At 56.0% G+C, this 17,311-nt stretch overlaps 11 non-coding genes and 2 pseudogenes across 11 annotated transcripts; 7 read left to right on the forward strand and 6 right to left on the reverse strand.

Moving 5' to 3' along the window:
• Window positions 1-1,461: 1,461 nt before the first annotated feature.
• On the forward strand, window positions 1,462-1,578 carry LOC148631471 (U5 spliceosomal RNA). Its single transcript, XR_015934750.1, has one exon. It is a non-coding gene; the product is annotated as a U5 spliceosomal RNA (small nuclear RNA).
• A 966-nt stretch (window positions 1,579-2,544) lies between these two features.
• On the forward strand, window positions 2,545-2,663 carry LOC148631472 (5S ribosomal RNA; annotated as a pseudogene).
• Window positions 2,664-3,299: 636 nt separating this feature from the next.
• Window positions 3,300-3,463, reverse strand: LOC148631473 (U1 spliceosomal RNA). The gene has a single exon (XR_015934721.1). It is a non-coding gene; the product is annotated as a U1 spliceosomal RNA (small nuclear RNA).
• Window positions 3,464-5,271: 1,808 nt separating this feature from the next.
• Window positions 5,272-5,390, forward strand: LOC148631474 (5S ribosomal RNA). The gene has a single exon (XR_015934736.1). It is a non-coding gene; the product is annotated as a 5S ribosomal RNA (ribosomal RNA).
• Window positions 5,391-6,026: 636 nt separating this feature from the next.
• Window positions 6,027-6,190, reverse strand: LOC148631475 (U1 spliceosomal RNA). The gene has a single exon (XR_015934723.1). It is a non-coding gene; the product is annotated as a U1 spliceosomal RNA (small nuclear RNA).
• Window positions 6,191-7,964: 1,774 nt separating this feature from the next.
• LOC148631476 (5S ribosomal RNA) lies at window positions 7,965-8,083 on the forward strand. Its single transcript, XR_015934730.1, has one exon. It is a non-coding gene; the product is annotated as a 5S ribosomal RNA (ribosomal RNA).
• A 636-nt stretch (window positions 8,084-8,719) lies between these two features.
• LOC148631477 (U1 spliceosomal RNA) lies at window positions 8,720-8,883 on the reverse strand. The gene has a single exon (XR_015934751.1). It is a non-coding gene; the product is annotated as a U1 spliceosomal RNA (small nuclear RNA).
• A 1,775-nt stretch (window positions 8,884-10,658) lies between these two features.
• LOC148631478 (5S ribosomal RNA) lies at window positions 10,659-10,777 on the forward strand (annotated as a pseudogene).
• A 636-nt stretch (window positions 10,778-11,413) lies between these two features.
• On the reverse strand, window positions 11,414-11,577 carry LOC148631479 (U1 spliceosomal RNA). The gene has a single exon (XR_015934724.1). It is a non-coding gene; the product is annotated as a U1 spliceosomal RNA (small nuclear RNA).
• Window positions 11,578-13,382: 1,805 nt separating this feature from the next.
• On the forward strand, window positions 13,383-13,501 carry LOC148631480 (5S ribosomal RNA). The gene has a single exon (XR_015934728.1). It is a non-coding gene; the product is annotated as a 5S ribosomal RNA (ribosomal RNA).
• Window positions 13,502-14,137: 636 nt separating this feature from the next.
• LOC148631481 (U1 spliceosomal RNA) lies at window positions 14,138-14,301 on the reverse strand. The gene has a single exon (XR_015934732.1). It is a non-coding gene; the product is annotated as a U1 spliceosomal RNA (small nuclear RNA).
• A 1,774-nt stretch (window positions 14,302-16,075) lies between these two features.
• On the forward strand, window positions 16,076-16,194 carry LOC148631482 (5S ribosomal RNA). The gene has a single exon (XR_015934731.1). It is a non-coding gene; the product is annotated as a 5S ribosomal RNA (ribosomal RNA).
• Window positions 16,195-16,830: 636 nt separating this feature from the next.
• On the reverse strand, window positions 16,831-16,994 carry LOC148631483 (U1 spliceosomal RNA). The gene has a single exon (XR_015934763.1). It is a non-coding gene; the product is annotated as a U1 spliceosomal RNA (small nuclear RNA).
• Between the last annotated feature and the right edge of the window lie 317 nt (window positions 16,995-17,311).

Below are 17,311 nucleotides of genomic sequence, written 5' to 3' on the forward strand. Positions count from 1 at the left end.
TGGTTAGAGCGTGGTGCTAATAACGCCAAGGTCACAGGTTCGAGTCCCATACGGGCCAGGTCCTTTTCTCCTCTCTTACCAAAGCTGTTAGGTTCCTTTCCGTGGTGAGAGGGGTTGTCATGCAACGCTGCCACATAGTGCCGACAGACAAGAGTGTTGCGGGAGAAGAGAAAAGTGTTTGAAGATTTAAGAGTGTCTTAGGTGGAGCCAAAATCAAGTGTCACAAATGCAAGTGGTTGGATTTCCAATGTTTAATATGGTAAAAATAAGCGGAAGTTATTTGCCGGTCCGGCACAGTCTGCCATGCTTTTGTCAGATACTGTAAAGTGGTGTCGAACTGGGTGTCGAACTGGAGCCTCACCATTTGCATATGTGAGGCTCCAGTTATACATCGAGTGTCACATTAAATGACAAAAATGAAGAGAGTTAAAGCAGCTGGAGAGGTTTTCTTATAACTTTTGAGCTGACACAGTTTTGGAAAATGTTTCCTTCACGCTGCACTGTACAACATAGGCAGCCAAGAGTCTCCAAAACAAAACAGAATTGACAGATAGGAGAAAATTCCCACCCGTCCTGAAGTTCCCAAAATCCAGCACTGAGCGTAAACAAAGTGTCTAACTAGTGTGGGAATGCTAACCCTAACCCTAGCTGGAGTTTGAGCAATCCAGCACTGAGCGTAAAAAGATGAGTCAAAGTAACGTCTAATCGGATTAGTTTCCTTAGAGCTGGTTCAGAGTTTGCTCAAGAGTTTACCTTTCACAGATGCGCAAAGAAGAATGTTGGGGGTGCACGCTTCAAGGCGCCTTACAGCTGTAGGGAGTGATTCGAGACGATTCGTGGCGTGTGCTCGTTCCCATATACCTTACGCCCCGGGGTGCAGTGCTAGGATGACGTACAATAACGCTTGGGCACATAACGGCGTTATATGCGAGTGCGGGACGTGAGGGTTTTCGTTTGTTCGTTTTGTTTTGCTCTGCTCTGCTTTGCTTTGTTTTGCTTTCCATCACGTTGGTAAGAGCGTAAATAAAAAGGCGATTCCTGCGTCTACCACTAATGTAAGAGCTATTTCAAGTGCGACGTGGTGCGGCTTTTCAAATGCTTGTGGGCATTTCTCTGTTGTTGATTCTTTTTTTGTGTGTAACAAAGTGGCATTTTCATGTCCGGACGGGGAGACTTTATCATTCTGACATGAAGCCACCCTTAAGTCCTCTGAGGCGTGTCTGTCTGCAAGGCTTGTATTTTGGAAATGTTTTTTTGAAACAGAGAACGACTTTGAAATAGGCTTCCGGATTGGGCACACCCGTACGGATTGGGCACGCCCGCAAGCCGAGAGCCACAGGCGATGAGCCCGGAGCTGAACGGGCCCCACTGGCTCGTTTGTAAGGCCAGGTGCATTGCCAACCACGACCGTCAGGGCAGAGGCTTTGAAGGCGGCCTGGGCTCCTGCAGCTGTGCAGCCACGCACTTTGGTTTCTCTTCATTTCGTACAAATCTTTCGCTTTTTACTAAAGATTTCCGTGGAGAGGAGCATGAATGAGCTCCATGCAATTTTTGTGCTTCCCTGCCTTCGGGTGGGGCGCAGCTGGGCTGGTCAAAGAGAGAAAACAACAACGCTCACAATCGCTCTTGTTATGGCGATTGTGGCCGTCTGCTCTGCGAGTCCTCGGTCTCCGCCCGTCTGATTGGCGCTCTCTTCTTTGGGGGGCGGGAAGTGTCCGGCCGCAGGGGATCTTCAGACCTCGCTTTGCATAGCGGCTTCCCAGAGTGCGTCGTTTCCGGCACAGTGTGGCCGGGTGTTTTCCGAGTTATCGCACGGATTGGGCAGGCCCGCAAGCCAAGAGCCGCAGGCGATGAGCCCGGAGCTGAACGGGCCCCACGGTGGAAAGAACGCATGGGTTCTAATCCCATTCTCGTTGCTCTCCATGTCTGACACGTGTGCCCGTTCGACGTTGGCCTTCCTGTCGTTTGCTCCGGTACTAGAGCCGTACATTTTCTAGCAGTGGCTGAACATGGTATAGTAGGTTAACGTCGGTATCGAGCAGTAACAGTAACAGTATTTACGTGCCGCTGCTGCCAAGTGGCTCTGGGTTGAGACTGCGTTTTCACTTACTTGCAACGCAAAAGGAGAAAGCGATTTTTGACAGTCTCTCGAGAGACTGCGCTAGGTGTTTAGGGATAGACTTTGTCAGTTCCCCCTGGGATGATGGCCTCTCAAATAGTTTGTGATTCCTATAGACGTTTATACAGTAGAAGCCTGCTTCGTGGCTTAAATCCAAGCTAAGGAAACGAGTTAGAGGTCTGATGCAGAACTGCAAATTCAATGAACAGGAACACTACAGTACATTGAACTGTATGTGTGAGGAAAGCTGCCCCCTTCTGTCCCTTGTCGACCGAACAGAGGACTGTAAAAGATACCGCCAAGAAACTTTAGGATGCCGGTTGGAATCCAGCTCCAAAGAAGCCCCTTTGGGTGTTATGTCATCAAAAAGTAAGGAACCCCCGCCACACACAGCTTCAAGTAGCGAGTCAGGCGCCGGGGCTTTCGCTTACGGCCACACCACCCTGAACACGCCCGATCTTGTCTGATCTCGGAAGCTAAGCAGCGTTGGGCCTGGTTAGTACTTGGATGGGAGACTGCCTGGGAATACCAGGTTCTGTAAGCTTTTGCTCTCCCGGCCAGCAGGGGTCGCCGTTGGTGCCGTAGGCTTTGGGAGGAAAACCTGCAGGATGGAAAGGTGATCTATAGCCTCATCTCTAGAGATGTTTTGTAGCTGTGGCATGTGTGTGACCCATATTCAAAAAAAAAAACCCGTCTGTAAAACGAATATCGAAGCTGCTTCTAAATCTGCAAATGAAGATGAGTCGATAAACCACTCGTTTTTCGTATAACTAGACATATATTCATTTGTTACCGATTTCATTCATTGAGCACGGATACAATAGAGGTACAGCCATTCACTGTTTGACATGTCTGCACTGGTACAGAACCGAGCAATCAGAAAACGGGTGAAACTGTCTTTAGACTCAGCATACAGTACCGAGACCCCCCATGACCAAATAAAGGCTAACCTCGATAATCAGCCTAAAGAACGCAGACTACAGCAAAAGGACTGACTTTGAAAAGGGAATGAACGTCCGGAAGGACTAGTGGAACTAGCTTGAGATGCTTCTCCGGACCCCTAACTAAAAGCCAGCGAGAACCAGCAGCGGCGTCCACTCCTGTCGAACCGGGATCCTTCCGCAGCCACGCAGCTCGTGGTGTCCTAACCCTCCCGTATCTGATTTTGGACCAAGCACATCAGGGGAGAGCGCGAACGCAGTCCCCCACTACCAGAAATTATGCAGTCGAGATTCCCACATTTGGGGAATTCGCAGGGGTCAGCACAGCCGGAGTGCAATGGCCAAGCCTCGCCCTGGGTGAACCTCCTTCTTGATCAAAGTATCTCCCCTGCCAGGTAAGTATGAGTTAAACAGGCCCCTGCAAGCGGCCCGCACCCACAGCACAAATCGCGCAGCCTAGGCCACCTCCTCGCCCCGCACGCCACCGCCTCCTGCTGGGCCCACTCTTTCACACACTCACACGCCACACTAACACTCAAAAGTGTGGGCAAAACGAGAAAACGAGCGCGCCGTTTTCTACACATCTGCAGTCGCCGTTGCGCATTCGCAGCATGTTCGCAGGATGCAATTCGGCCTCATTTGCATAACTCCAGACCGGCAGATCGCCACGCAAGCTCGCGACGTGCGCCTGCCACACACCGAACAAACCTTTTCAGCAATTTCCAAAAAACGGGCCTGCTCGCCTGCCCACAAGGCTCCGTCTCTTACCTGCTCTCCAGAGCCTGCTGCCTTCTGTGCTTTTCTCTCGGCACCGCTGCAGCGCACACAACTCCTGCAGCGGGAGGGGGGGAGAAAGTTCCCGCGCTCCGCCGCAGGGAAGGCTCGCTCCGTACGCACACGTCCTTTCGATGCCAGTCCAACAAGTGCTCCGCATTAGCTGCGTCGGGGCTCCGGCGTGTCGCACCTCACCTCACCTCGCCCTGCCCCCTCCTTGAATGTCTGCCGCTAGGCATGCCCCGCTCTCCTCCGCCTTATCTTATCGCGTGTGAGGACCGACAATGGCCACAATGCCGGGGAATGGCACCTGTAAAGTGTTAATTGGGGCACAGGAACAGCCCGTCTCGTCTCGGGGGGGCCGGCTTCAGAGACAATACAGCAAACACAGCGGGGCGGGGGAAGAAGACGACACCACACATGCGGGTACATTCAGCTCCGGCGGGAACGAGACATTTGTCGGTCTTTTCAAGTGCCGAGAGCCGAGCAATCCTTCACTTGTATCGTTTCTCCCCGGTGACTAGATCTGGCCCTGCGACTCTCGACTGGGCTCACCCCCGGGGCAGCCCAGCAGGTGTGAGCCTGGCCGGCACCCGGATGGGAGATTCCACCCCGGAAAAGCTCCGGTTGCTGCTGCTCCTGCAAGAGGTGTGACTGGGACCAGTAGGGAGCGCTCACCCTGCGGGCTGTGTGGCTCTCTTACGCCCCAGCCTCCTGATGGCGACACTCTGCTGCACAAACAGGCGCCGTCCTTCGGGGGAGGCGTCAAACCGAGGTCCCGACCCTCCTTGGCCATTAGGAAACCCCAGGGCGTCTCTCAAAAAGAGACGCCGGGGGTGTCCCTCTGGTGTTAGTGCTCCCCTTTACCCATCAGTCGGGGTCTCCTCCTAATCCCCGTCTCACCTGTAACAATCAATGACGAGGCCCCCCTGTCCGTGAGATTTAGTACTCGCGCAAGAGACTGGGGGCAGAGCGCGAACGCGGTCCCCCGCCCCCCACAAAGTGCGCGCTCCGGGTTCCCTCTCGGGGCCCTGCAACACAGCGGAAGGGCAGCGAGAAGGAGCCTCTTGCTCTGATGCCGCAAGGCCACAAGAGGGCGGAGGCGCCGCGCGCCCGGCCGACGTGTTGGACCGGTGCGCTTTACGTGCTGAAATAAACACGCGAAAGCCCCGAAATGTTTCCAGAGTGCTGTGCACTGGAGGTTTTTGTCTGGTGAAGACTTGCCTGGTGCTCCTCCGTGCAGATTGTTTGTCCTCCTCCAGTGCGGGACGAGTCAACACAAGGGAGCGCATTCGCCAACATCCAGGCACGCAATGGGATTTGGAAAGCAGCTCCTTTCCAAAGAGTTGCACACGAACGATCCTTCAGTCCCGCTCGGGGGGCACGGAACCCCCGCCACACACAGCTTCAAGTAGCGAGTCAGGCGCCTGGGCTTTCGCTTACGGCCACACCACCCTGAACACGCCCGATCTCGTCTGATCTCGGAAGCTAAGCAGCGTCGGGCCTGGTTAGTACTTGGATGGGAGACTGCCTGGGAATACCAGATGCTGTAAGCTTTTGCTCTCCCGGCCAGCAGGGGTCGCCGTTGGTGCCGTAGGCTTTGGGAGGAAAACCTGCAGGATGGAAAGGTGATCTATAGCCTCATCTCTAGAGATGTTTTGTTGCTGTGGCATGTGTGTGACCCATATTCAAAAAAAAAAACCCGTCTGTAAAACGAATATCGAAGCTGCCTCTAAATCTGCAAATGAAGATGAGTCGATAAACCACTCGTTTTTCGTATAACTAGACATATATTCATTTGTTACCGATTTCATTCATTGAGCATGGATACAGTAGAGGTACAGCCATTCACTGTTTGACATGTCTGCACTGGTACAGAACCGAGCAATCAGAAAACGGGTGAAACTGTCTTTAGACTCAGCATACAGTACCGAGGCCCCCCATGACCAAATAAAGGCTAACCTCGATAATCAGCCTAAAGAACGCAGACTACAGCAAAACGACTGACTTTGAAAAGGGAATGAACGTCCGGAAGGAGTAGTGGAACTAGCTTGAGATGCTTCTCCGGACCCCTAACTAAAAGCCAGCGAGAACCAGCAGCGGCGTCCACTCCTGTCGAACCGGGATCCTTCCGCAGCCACGCAGCTCGTGGTGTCCTAACCCTCCCGTATCTGATTTTGGACCAAGCACATCAAGGGACAGCGCGAACGCAGTCCCCCACTACCAGAAATTATGCAGTCAAGATTCCCACATTTGGGGAATTCGCAGGGGTCAGCACAGCCGGAGTGCAATGGCCGAGCCTCGCCCTGGGTGAACCTCCTTCTTGATCAAGGTATCTCCCCTGCCAGGTAAGTATGAGTTAAACAGGCCCCTGCAAGCGGCCCGCACCCACAGCACAAATCGCGCAGCCTAGGCCACCTCCTCGCCCCGCACGCCACCGCCTCCTGCTGGGCCCACTCTTTCACACACTCACACGCCACACTAACACTCAAAAGTGTGGGCAAAACGAGAAAACGAGCGCGCCGTTTCCTACACATCTGCAGTCGCCGTTGCGCATTCGCAGCATGTCCCGGGATGCAATTCGGCCTCATTTGCATAACTCCAGACCGGCAGATCGCCACGCAAGCTCGCGACGTGCGCCTGCCACACACCGAACAAACCTTTTCAGCAATTTCCAAAAAACGGGCCTGCTCGCCTGCCCACAAGGCTCCGTCTCTTACCTGCTCTCCAGAGCCTGCTGCCTTCTGTGCTTTTCTCTCGGCACCGCTGCAGTGCACACAACTCCTGCAGCGGGAGGGGGGGAGAAAGTTCCCACGCTCCGCCGCAGGGAAGGCTCGCTCCGTGCGCACACGTCCTTTCGATGCCAGTCCAACAAGTGCTCCGCATTAGCTGCGTCGGGGCTCCGGCGTGTCGCACCTCACCTCACCTCGCCCTACCCCCTCCTTGAATGTCTGCGCTGGGCATGCCCCGCTCTCCTCCGCCTTATCTTATCGCGTGTGAGCACCGACAATGGCCACAATGCCGGGGAATGGCACCTGTAAAGTGTTAATTGGGGCACAGGAACAGCCCGTCTCGTCTCGGGGGGGCCGGCTTCAGAGACAATACAGCAAACACAGCGGGGCGGGGGAAGAAGACGACACCACACATGCGGGTACATTCAGCTCCGGCGGGAACGAGACATTTGTCGGTCTTTTCAAGTGCCGAGAGCCGAGCAATCCTTCACTTGTATCGTTTCTCCCCGGTGACTAGATCTGGCCCTGCGACTCTCGACTGGGCTCACCCCCGGGGCAGCCCAGCAGGTGTGAGCCTGCCCGGCACCCGGATAGGAGATTCCACCCCGGAAAAGCTCCGGTTGCTGCTGCTCCTGCAAGAGGTGTGACTGGGACCAGAAGGGAGCGCTCACCCTGCGGGCTGTGTGGCTCTCTTACGCCCCAGCCTCCTGATGGCGACACTCTGCTGCACAAACAGAGGTCAAACCGAGGTCCCGACCCTCCTTGGCCATTAGGAAACCCCAGGGCGTCTCTCAAAAAGAGACGCCGGGGGTGTCCCTCTGGTGTTAGTGCTCCCCTTTACCCATCACTCGGGGTCTCCTCCTAATCCCCGTCTCACCTGTAACAATCAATGACGAGGCCCCCCTGTCCGTGAGATTTAGTACTCGCGCAAGAGACCGGGGGCAGAGCGCGAACGCGGTCCCCCGCCCCCCACAAAGTGCGCGCTCCGGGTCCTGCAACACAGCGGAAGGGCAGCGAGAAGGAGCCTCTTGCTCTGACGCCGCAAGGCCACAAGAGGGCGGAGGCGCCGCGCGCCCGGCCGACGTGTTGGACCGGTGCGCTTTACGTGCTGAAATAAACACGCGAAAGCCCCGAAATGTTTCCAGAGTGCTGTGCACTGGAGGTTTTTGTCTGGTGAAGACTTGCCTGGTGCTCCTCCGTGCAGATTGTTTGTCCTCCTCCAGTGCGGGACGAGCCAACACAAGGGAGCGCATTCGCCAACATCCAGGCACGCAATGCGATTTGGAAAGCAGCTCCTTTCCAAAGAGTTGCACACGAACGATCCTTCAGTCCCGCTCGGGGGGCACGGAACCCCCGCCACACACAGCTTCAAGTAGCGAGTCAGGCGCCGGGACTTTCGCTTACGGCCACACCACCCTGAACACGCCCGATCTCGTCTGATCTCGGAAGCTAAGCAGCGTCGGGCCTGGTTAGTACTTGGATGGGAGACTGCCTGGGAATACCAGGTGCTGTAAGCTTTTGCTCTCCCGGCCAGCAGGGGTCGCCGTTGGTGCCGTAGGCTTTGGGAGGAAAACCTGCAGGATGGAAAGGTGATCTATAGCCTCATCTCTAGAGATGTTTTGTTGCTGTGGCATGTGTGTGACCCATATTCAAAAAAAAAAACCCGTCTGTAAAACGAATATCGAAGCTGCCTCTAAATCTGAAAATGAAGATGAGTCGATAAACCACTCGTTTTTCGTATAACTAGACATATATTCATTTGTTACCGATTTCATTCATTGAGCACGGATACAATAGAGGTACAGCCATTCACTGTTTGACATGTCTGCACTGGTACAGAACCGAGCAATCAGAAAACGGGTGAAACTGTCTTTAGACTCAGCATACAGTACCGAGGCCCCCCATGACCAAATAAAGGCTAACCTCGATAATCAGCCTAAAGAACGCAGACTACAGCAAAACGACTGACTTTGAAAAGGGAATGAACGTCCGGAAGGAGTAGTGGAACTAGCTTGAGATGCTTCTCCGGACCCCTAACTAAAAGCCAGCGAGAACCAGCAGCGGCGTCCACTCCTGTCGAACCGGGATCCTTCCGCAGCCACGCAGCTCGTGGTGTCCTAACCCTCCCGTATCTGATTTTGGACCAAGCACATCAGGGGAGAGCGCGAACACAGTCCCCCACTACCAGAAATTATGCAGTCGAGATTCCCACATTTGGGGAATTCGCAGGGGTCAGCACAGCCGGAGTGCAATGGCCGAGCCTCGCCCTGGGTGAACCTCCTTCTTGATCAAGGTATCTCCCCTGCCAGGTAAGTATGAGTTAAACAGGCCCCTGCAAGCGGCCCGCACCCACAGCACAAATCGCGCAGCCTAGGCCACCTCCTCGCCCCGCACGCCACCGCCTCCTGCTGGGCCCACTCTTTCACACACTCACACGCCACACTAACACTCAAAAGTGTGGGCAAAACGAGAAAACGAGCGCGCCGTTTCCTACACATCTGCAGTCGCCGTTGCGCATTCGGAGCATGTCCCGGGATGCAATTCGGCCTCATTTGCATAACTCCAGACCGGCAGATCGCCACGCAAGCTCGCGACGTGCGCCTGCCACACACCGAACAAACCTTTTCAGCAATTTCCAAAAAACGGGCCTGCTCGCCTGCCCACAAGGCTCCGTCTCTTACCTGCTCTCCAGAGCCTGCTGCCTTCTGTGCTTTTCTCTCGGCACCGCTGCAGTGCACACAACTCCTGCAGCGGGAGGGGGGGAGAAAGTTCCCACGCTCCGCCGCAGGGAAGGCTCGCTCCGTGCACACACGTCCTTTCGATGCCAGTCCAACAAGTGCTCCGCATTAGCTGCGTCGGGGCTCCGGCGTGTCGCACCTCACCTCACCTCGCCCTACCCCCTCCTTGAATGTCTGCCGCTGGGCATGCCCCGCTCTCCTCCGCCTTATCTTATCGCGTGTGAGCACCGACAATGGCCACAATGCCGGGGAATGGCACCTGTAAAGTGTTAATTGGGGCACAGGAACAGCCCGTCTCGTCTCGGGGGGGCCGGCTTCAGAGACAATACAGCAAACACAGCGGGGCGGGGGAAGAAGACGACACCACACATGCGGGTACATTCAGCTCCGGCGGGAACGAGACATTTGTCGGTCTTTTCAAGTGCCGAGAGCCGAGCAATCCTTCACTTGTATCGTTTCTCCCCGGTGACTAGATCTGGCCCTGCGACTCTCGACTGGGCTCACCCCCGGGGCAGCCCAGCAGGTGTGAGCCTGGCCGGCACCCGGATAGGAGATTCCACCCCGGAAAAGCTCCGGTTGCTGCTGCTCCTGCAAGAGGTGTGACTGGGACCAGTAGGGAGCGCTCACCCTGCGGGCTGTGTGGCTCTCTTACGCCCCAGCCTCCTGATGGCGACACTCTGCTGCACAAACAGAGGTCAAACCGAGGTCCCGACCCTCCTTGGCCATTAGGAAACCCCAGGGCGTCTCTCAAAAAGAGACGCCGGGGGTGTCCCTCTGGTGTTAGTGCTCCCCTTTACACATCAGTCGGGGTCTCCACCTAATCCCCGTCTCACCTGTAACAATCAATGACGAGGCCCCCCTGTCCGTGAGATTTAGTACTCGCGCAAGAGACCGGGGGCAGAGCGCGAACGCGGTCCCCCGCCCCCCACAAAGTGCGCGCTCCGGGTCCTGCAACACAGCGGAAGGGCAGCGAGAAGGAGCCTCTTGCTCTGACGCCGCAAGGCCACAAGAGGGCGGAGGCGCCGCGCACGCGGCCGACGTGTTGGACCGGTGCGCTTTACGTGCTGAAATAAACACGCGAAAGCCCCGAAATGTTTCCAGAGTGCTGTGCACTGGAGGTTTTTGTCTGGTGAAGACTTGCCTGGTGCTCCTCCGTGCAGATTGTTTGTCCTCCTCCAGTGCGGGACGAGCCAACACAAGGGAGCGCATTCGCCAACATCCAGGCACGCAATGCGATTTGGAAAGCAGCTCCTTTCCAAAGAGTTGCACACGAACGATCCTTCAGTCCCGCTCGGGGGGCACGGAACCCCCGCCACACACAGCTTCAAGTAGCGAGTCAGTCGCCGGGGCTTTCTCTTACGGCCACACCACCCTGAACACGCCCGATCTCGTCTGATCTTGGAAGCTAAGCAGCGTCGGGCCTGGTTAGTACTTGGATGGGAGACTGCCTGGGAATACCAGGTGCTGTAAGCTTTTGCTCTCCCGGCCAGCAGGGGTCGCCGTTGGTGCCGTAGGCTTTGGGAGGAAAACCTGCAGGATGGAAAGGTGATCTATAGCCTCATCTCTAGAGACGTTTTGTTGCTGTGGCATGTGTGTGACCCATATTCCAAAAAAAAAACCCGTCTGTAAAACGAATATCGAAGCTGCCTCTAAATCTGCAAATGAAGATGAGTCGATAAACCACTCGTTTTTCGTATAACTAGACATATATTCATTTGTTACCGATTTCATTCATTGAGCACGGATACAATAGAGGTACAGCCATTCACTGTTTGACATGTCTGCACTGGTACAGAACCGAGCAATCAGAAAACGGGTGAAACTGTCTTTAGACTCAGCATACAGTACCGAGGCCCCCCATGACCAAATAAAGGCTAACCTCGATAATCAGCCTAAAGAACGCAGACTACAGCAAAACGACTGACTTTGAAAAGGGAATGAACGTCCGGAAGGAGTAGTGGAACTAGCTTGAGATGCTTCTCCGGACCCCTAACTAAAAGCCAGCGAGAACCAGCAGCGGCGTCCACTCCTGTCGAACCGGGATCCTTCCGCAGCCACGCAGCTCGTGGTGTCCTAACCCTCCCGTATCTGATTTTGGACCAAGCACATCAGGGGAGAACGCGAACGCAGTCCCCCACTTCTAGAAATTATGCAGTTGAGATTCCCACATTTGGGGAATTCGCAGGGGTCAACACAGCCGGAGTGCAATGGCCGAGCCTCGCCCTGGGTGAACCTCCTTCTTGATCAAGGTATCTCCCCTGCCAGGTAAGTATGAGTTAAACAGGCCCCTGCAAGCGGCCCGCACCCACAGCACAAATCGCGCAGCCTAGGCCACCTCCTCGCCCCGCACGCCACCGCCTCCTGCTGGGCCCACTCTTTCACACACTCACACGCCACACTAACACTCAAAAGTGTGGGCAAAACGAGAAAACGAGCGCGCCGTTTCCTACACATCTGCAGTCGCCGTTGCGCATTCGCAGCATGTCCCGGGATGCAATTCGGCCTCATTTGCATAACTCCAGACCGGCAGATCGCCACGCAAGCTCGCGACGTGCGCCTGCCACACACCGAACAAACCTTTTCAGCAATTTCCAAAAAACGGGCCTGCTCGCCTGCCCACAAGGCTCCGTCTCTTACCTGTTCTCCAGAGCCTGCTGCCTTCTGTGCTTTTCTCTCGGCACCGCTGCAGTGCACACAACTCCTGCAGCGGGAGGGGGGGAGAAAGTTCCCGCGCTCCGCCGCAGGGAAGGCTCGCTCCGTGCACACACGTCCTTTCGATGCCAGTCCAACAAGTGCTCCGCATTAGCTGCGTCGGGGCTCCGGCGTGTCGCACCTCACCTCACCTCGCACTGCCCCCTCCTTGAATGTCTGCCGCTGGGCATGCCCCGCTCTCCTCCGCCTTATCTTATCGCGTGTGAGCACCGACAATGGCCACAATGCCGGGGAATGGCACCTGTAAAGTGTTAATTGGGGCACAGGAACAGCCCGTCTCGTCTCGGGGGGGCCGGCTTCAGAGACAATACAGCAAACACAGCGGGGCGGGGGAAGAAGACGACACCACACATGCGGGTACATTCAGCTCCGGCGGGAACGAGACATTTGTCGGTCTTTTCAAGTGCCGAGAGCCGAGCAATCCTTCACTTGTATCGTTTCTCCCCGGTGACTAGATCTGGCCCTGCGACTCTCGACTGGGCTCACCCCCGGGGCAGCCCAGCAGGTGTGAGCCTGGCCGGCACCCGGATGGGAGATTCCACCCCGGAAAAGCTCCGGTTGCTGCTGCTCCTGCAAGAGGTGTGACTGGGACCAGTAGGGAGCGCTCACCCTGCGGGCTGTGTGGCTCTCTTACGCCCCAGCCTCCTGATGGCGACACTGCTGCACAAACAGGCGCCGTCCTTCGGGGGAGGCGTCAAACCGAGGTCCCGACCCTCCTTGGCCATTAGGAAACCCCAGGGCGTCTCTCAAAAAGAGACGCCGGGGGTGTCCCTCTGGTGTTAGTGCTCCCCTTTACCCATCAGTCGGGGTCTCCTCCTAATCCCCGTCTCACCTGTAACAATCAATGACGAGGCCCCCCTGTCCGTGAGATTTAGTACTCGCGCAAGAGACCGGGGGCAGAGCGCGAACGCGGTCCCCCGCCCCCCACAAAGTGCGCGCTCCGGGTTCCCTCTCGGGGCCCTGCAACACAGCGGAAGGGCAGCGAGAAGGAGCCTCTTGCTCTGACGCCGCAAGGCCACAAGAGGGCGGAGGCGCCGCGCGCCCGGCCGACGTGTTGGACCGGTGCGCTTTACGTGCTGAAATAAACACGCGAAAGCCCCGAAATGTTTCCAGAGTGCTGTGCACTGGAGGTTTTTGTCTGGTGAAGACTTGCCTGGTGCTCCTCCGTGCAGATTGTTTGTCCTCCTCCAGTGCGGGACGAGCCAACACAAGGGAGCGCATTCGCCAACATCCAGGCATGCAATGCGATTTGGAAAGCAGCTCCTTTCCAAAGAGTTGCACACGAACGATCCTTCAGTCCCGCTCGGGGGGCACGGAACCCCCGCCACACACAGCTTCAAGTAGCGAGTCAGGCGCCGGGGCTTTCGCTTACGGCCACACCACCCTGAACACGCCCGATCTCGTCTGATCTCGGAAGCTAAGCAGTGTCGGGCCTGGTTAGTACTTGGATGGGAGACTGCCTGGGAATACCAGGTGCTGTAAGCTTTTGCTCTCCCGGCCAGCAGGGGTCGCCGTTGGTGCCGTAGGCTTTGGGAGGAAAACCTGCAGGATGGAAAGGTGATCTATAGCCTCATCTCTAGAGATGTTTTGTTGCTGTGGCATGTGTGTGACCCATATTCCAAAAAAAAAACCCGTCTGTAAAACGAATATCGAAGCTGCCTCTAAATCTGCAAATGAAGATGAGTCGATAAACCACTCGTTTTTCGTATAACTAGACATATATTCATTTGTTACCGATTTCATTCATTGAGCACGGATACAATAGAGGTACAGCCATTCACTGTTTGACATGTCTGCACTGGTACAGAACCGAGCAATCAGAAAACGGGTGAAACTGTCTTTAGACTCAGCATACAGTACCGAGGCCCCCCATGACCAAATAAAGGCTAACCTCGATAATCAGCCTAAAGAACGCAGACTATAGCAAAACGACTGACTTTGAAAAGGGAATGAACGTCCGGAAGGAGTAGTGGAACTAGCTTGAGATGCTTCTCCGGACCCCTAACTAAAAGCCAGCGAGAACCAGCAGCGGCGTCGACTCCTTTCGAACCGGGATCCTTCCGCAGCCACGCAGCTCGTGGTGTCCTAACCCTCCCGTATCTGATTTTGGACCAAGCACATCAGGGGAGAGCGCGAACGCAGTCCCCCACTACCAGAAATTATGCAGTCGAGATTCCCACATTTGGGGAATTCGCAGGGGTCAGCACAGCCGGAGTGCAATGGCCGAGCCTCGCCCTGGGTGAACCTCCTTCTTGATCAAGGTATCTCCCCTGCCAGGTAAGTATGAGTTAAACAGGCCCCTGCAAGCGGCCCGCACCCACAGCACAAATCGCGCAGCCTAGGCCACCTCCTCGCCCCGCACGCCACCGCCTCCTGCTGGGCCCACTCTTTCACACACTCACACGCCACACTAACACTCAAAAGTGTGGGCAAAACGAGAAAACGAGCGCGCCGTTTCCTACACATCTGCAGTCGCCGTTGCGCATTCGCAGCATGTCCCGGGATGCAATTCGGCCTCATTTGCATAACTCCAGACCGGCAGATCGCCACGCAAGCTCGCGACGTGCGCCTGCCACACACCGAACAAACCTTTTCAGCAATTTCCAAAAAACGGGCCTGCTCGCCTGCCCACAAGGCTCCGTCTCTTACCTGCTCTCCAGAGCCTGCTGCCTTCTGTGCTTTTCTCTCGGCACCGCTGCAGTGCACACAACTCCTGCAGCGGGAGGGGGGGAGAAAGTTCCCACGCTCCGCCGCAGGGAAGGCTCGCTCCGTGCGCACACGTCCTTTCGATGCCAGTCCAACAAGTGCTCCGCATTAGCTGCGTCGGGGCTCCGGCGTGTCGCACCTCACCTCACCTCGCCCTACCCCCTCCTTGAATGTCTGCGCTGGGCATGCCCCGCTCTCCTCCGCCTTATCTTATCGCGTGTGAGCACCGACAATGGCCACAATGCCGGGGAATGGCACCTGTAAAGTGTTAATTGGGGCACAGGAACAGCCCGTCTCGTCTCGGGGGGGCCGGCTTCAGAGACAATACAGCAAACACAGCGGGGCGGGGGAAGAAGACGACACCACACATGCGGGTACATTCAGCTCCGGCGGGAACGAGACATTTGTCGGTCTTTTCAAGTGCCGAGAGCCGAGCAATCCTTCACTTGTATCGTTTCTCCCCGGTGACTAGATCTGGCCCTGCGACTCTCGACTGGGCTCACCCCCGGGGCAGCCCAGCAGGTGTGAGCCTGCCCGGCACCCGGATAGGAGATTCCACCCCGGAAAAGCTCCGGTTGCTGCTGCTCCTGCAAGAGGTGTGACTGGGACCAGAAGGGAGCGCTCACCCTGCGGGCTGTGTGGCTCTCTTACGCCCCAGCCTCCTGATGGCGACACTCTGCTGCACAAACAGAGGTCAAACCGAGGTCCCGACCCTCCTTGGCCATTAGGAAACCCCAGGGCGTCTCTCAAAAAGAGACGCCGGGGGTGTCCCTCTGGTGTTAGTGCTCCCCTTTACCCATCACTCGGGGTCTCCTCCTAATCCCCGTCTCACCTGTAACAATCAATGACGAGGCCCCCCTGTCCGTGAGATTTAGTACTCGCGCAAGAGACCGGGGGCAGAGCGCGAACGCGGTCCCCCGCCCCCCACAAAGTGCGCGCTCCGGGTCCTGCAACACAGCGGAAGGGCAGCGAGAAGGAGCCTCTTGCTCTGACGCCGCAAGGCCACAAGAGGGCGGAGGCGCCGCGCGCCCGGCCGACGTGTTGGACCGGTGCGCTTTACGTGCTGAAATAAACACGCGAAAGCCCCGAAATGTTTCCAGAGTGCTGTGCACTGGAGGTTTTTGTCTGGTGAAGACTTGCCTGGTGCTCCTCCGTGCAGATTGTTTGTCCTCCTCCAGTGCGGGACGAGCCAACACAAGGGAGCGCATTCGCCAACATCCAGGCACGCAATGCGATTTGGAAAGCAGCTCCTTTCCAAAGAGTTGCACACGAACGATCCTTCAGTCCCGCTCGGGGGGCACGGAACCCCCGCCACACACAGCTTCAAGTAGCGAGTCAGGCGCCGGGACTTTCGCTTACGGCCACACCACCCTGAACACGCCCGATCTCGTCTGATCTCGGAAGCTAAGCAGCGTCGGGCCTGGTTAGTACTTGGATGGGAGACTGCCTGGGAATACCAGGTGCTGTAAGCTTTTGCTCTCCCGGCCAGCAGGGGTCGCCGTTGGTGCCGTAGGCTTTGGGAGGAAAACCTGCAGGATGGAAAGGTGATCTATAGCCTCATCTCTAGAGATGTTTTGTTGCTGTGGCATGTGTGTGACCCATATTCAAAAAAAAAAACCCGTCTGTAAAACGAATATCGAAGCTGCCTCTAAATCTGAAAATGAAGATGAGTCGATAAACCACTCGTTTTTCGTATAACTAGACATATATTCATTTGTTACCGATTTCATTCATTGAGCACGGATACAATAGAGGTACAGCCATTCACTGTTTGACATGTCTGCACTGGTACAGAACCGAGCAATCAGAAAACGGGTGAAACTGTCTTTAGACTCAGCATACAGTACCGAGGCCCCCCATGACCAAATAAAGGCTAACCTCGATAATCAGCCTAAAGAACGCAGACTACAGCAAAACGACTGACTTTGAAAAGGGAATGAACGTCCGGAAGGAGTAGTGGAACTAGCTTGAGATGCTTCTCCGGACCCCTAACTAAAAGCCAGCGAGAACCAGCAGCGGCGTCCACTCCTGTCGAACCGGGATCCTTCCGCAGCCACGCAGCTCGTGGTGTCCTAACCCTCCCGTATCTGATTTTGGACCAAGCACATCAGGGGAGAGCGCGAACACAGTCCCCCACTACCAGAAATTATGCAGTCGAGATTCCCACATTTGGGGAATTCGCAGGGGTCAGCACAGCCGGAGTGCAATGGCCGAGCCTCGCCCTGGGTGAACCTCCTTCTTGATCAAGGTATCTCCCCTGCCAGGTAAGTATGAGTTAAACAGGCCCCTGCAAGCGGCCCGCACCCACAGCACAAATCGCGCAGCCTAGGCCACCTCCTCGCCCCGCACGCCACCGCCTCCTGCTGGGCCCACTCTTTCACACACTCACACGCCACACTAACACTCAAAAGTGTGGGCAAAACGAGAAAACGAGCGCGCCGTTTCCTACACATCTGCAGTCGCCGTTGCGCATTCGGAGCATGTCCCGGGATGCAATTCGGCCTCATTTGCATAACTCCAGACCGGCAGATCGCCACGCAAGCTCGCGACGTGCGCCTGCCACACACCGAACAAACCTTTTCAGCAATT

Source organism: Lepisosteus platostomus, unplaced genomic scaffold (assembly GCF_059453375.1).
Source record: "Lepisosteus platostomus isolate fLepPlt1 unplaced genomic scaffold, fLepPlt1.hap1 Scaffold_77_H1, whole genome shotgun sequence".
In the NCBI taxonomy this organism is placed as follows: domain Eukaryota; kingdom Metazoa; phylum Chordata; class Actinopteri; order Semionotiformes; family Lepisosteidae; genus Lepisosteus; species Lepisosteus platostomus.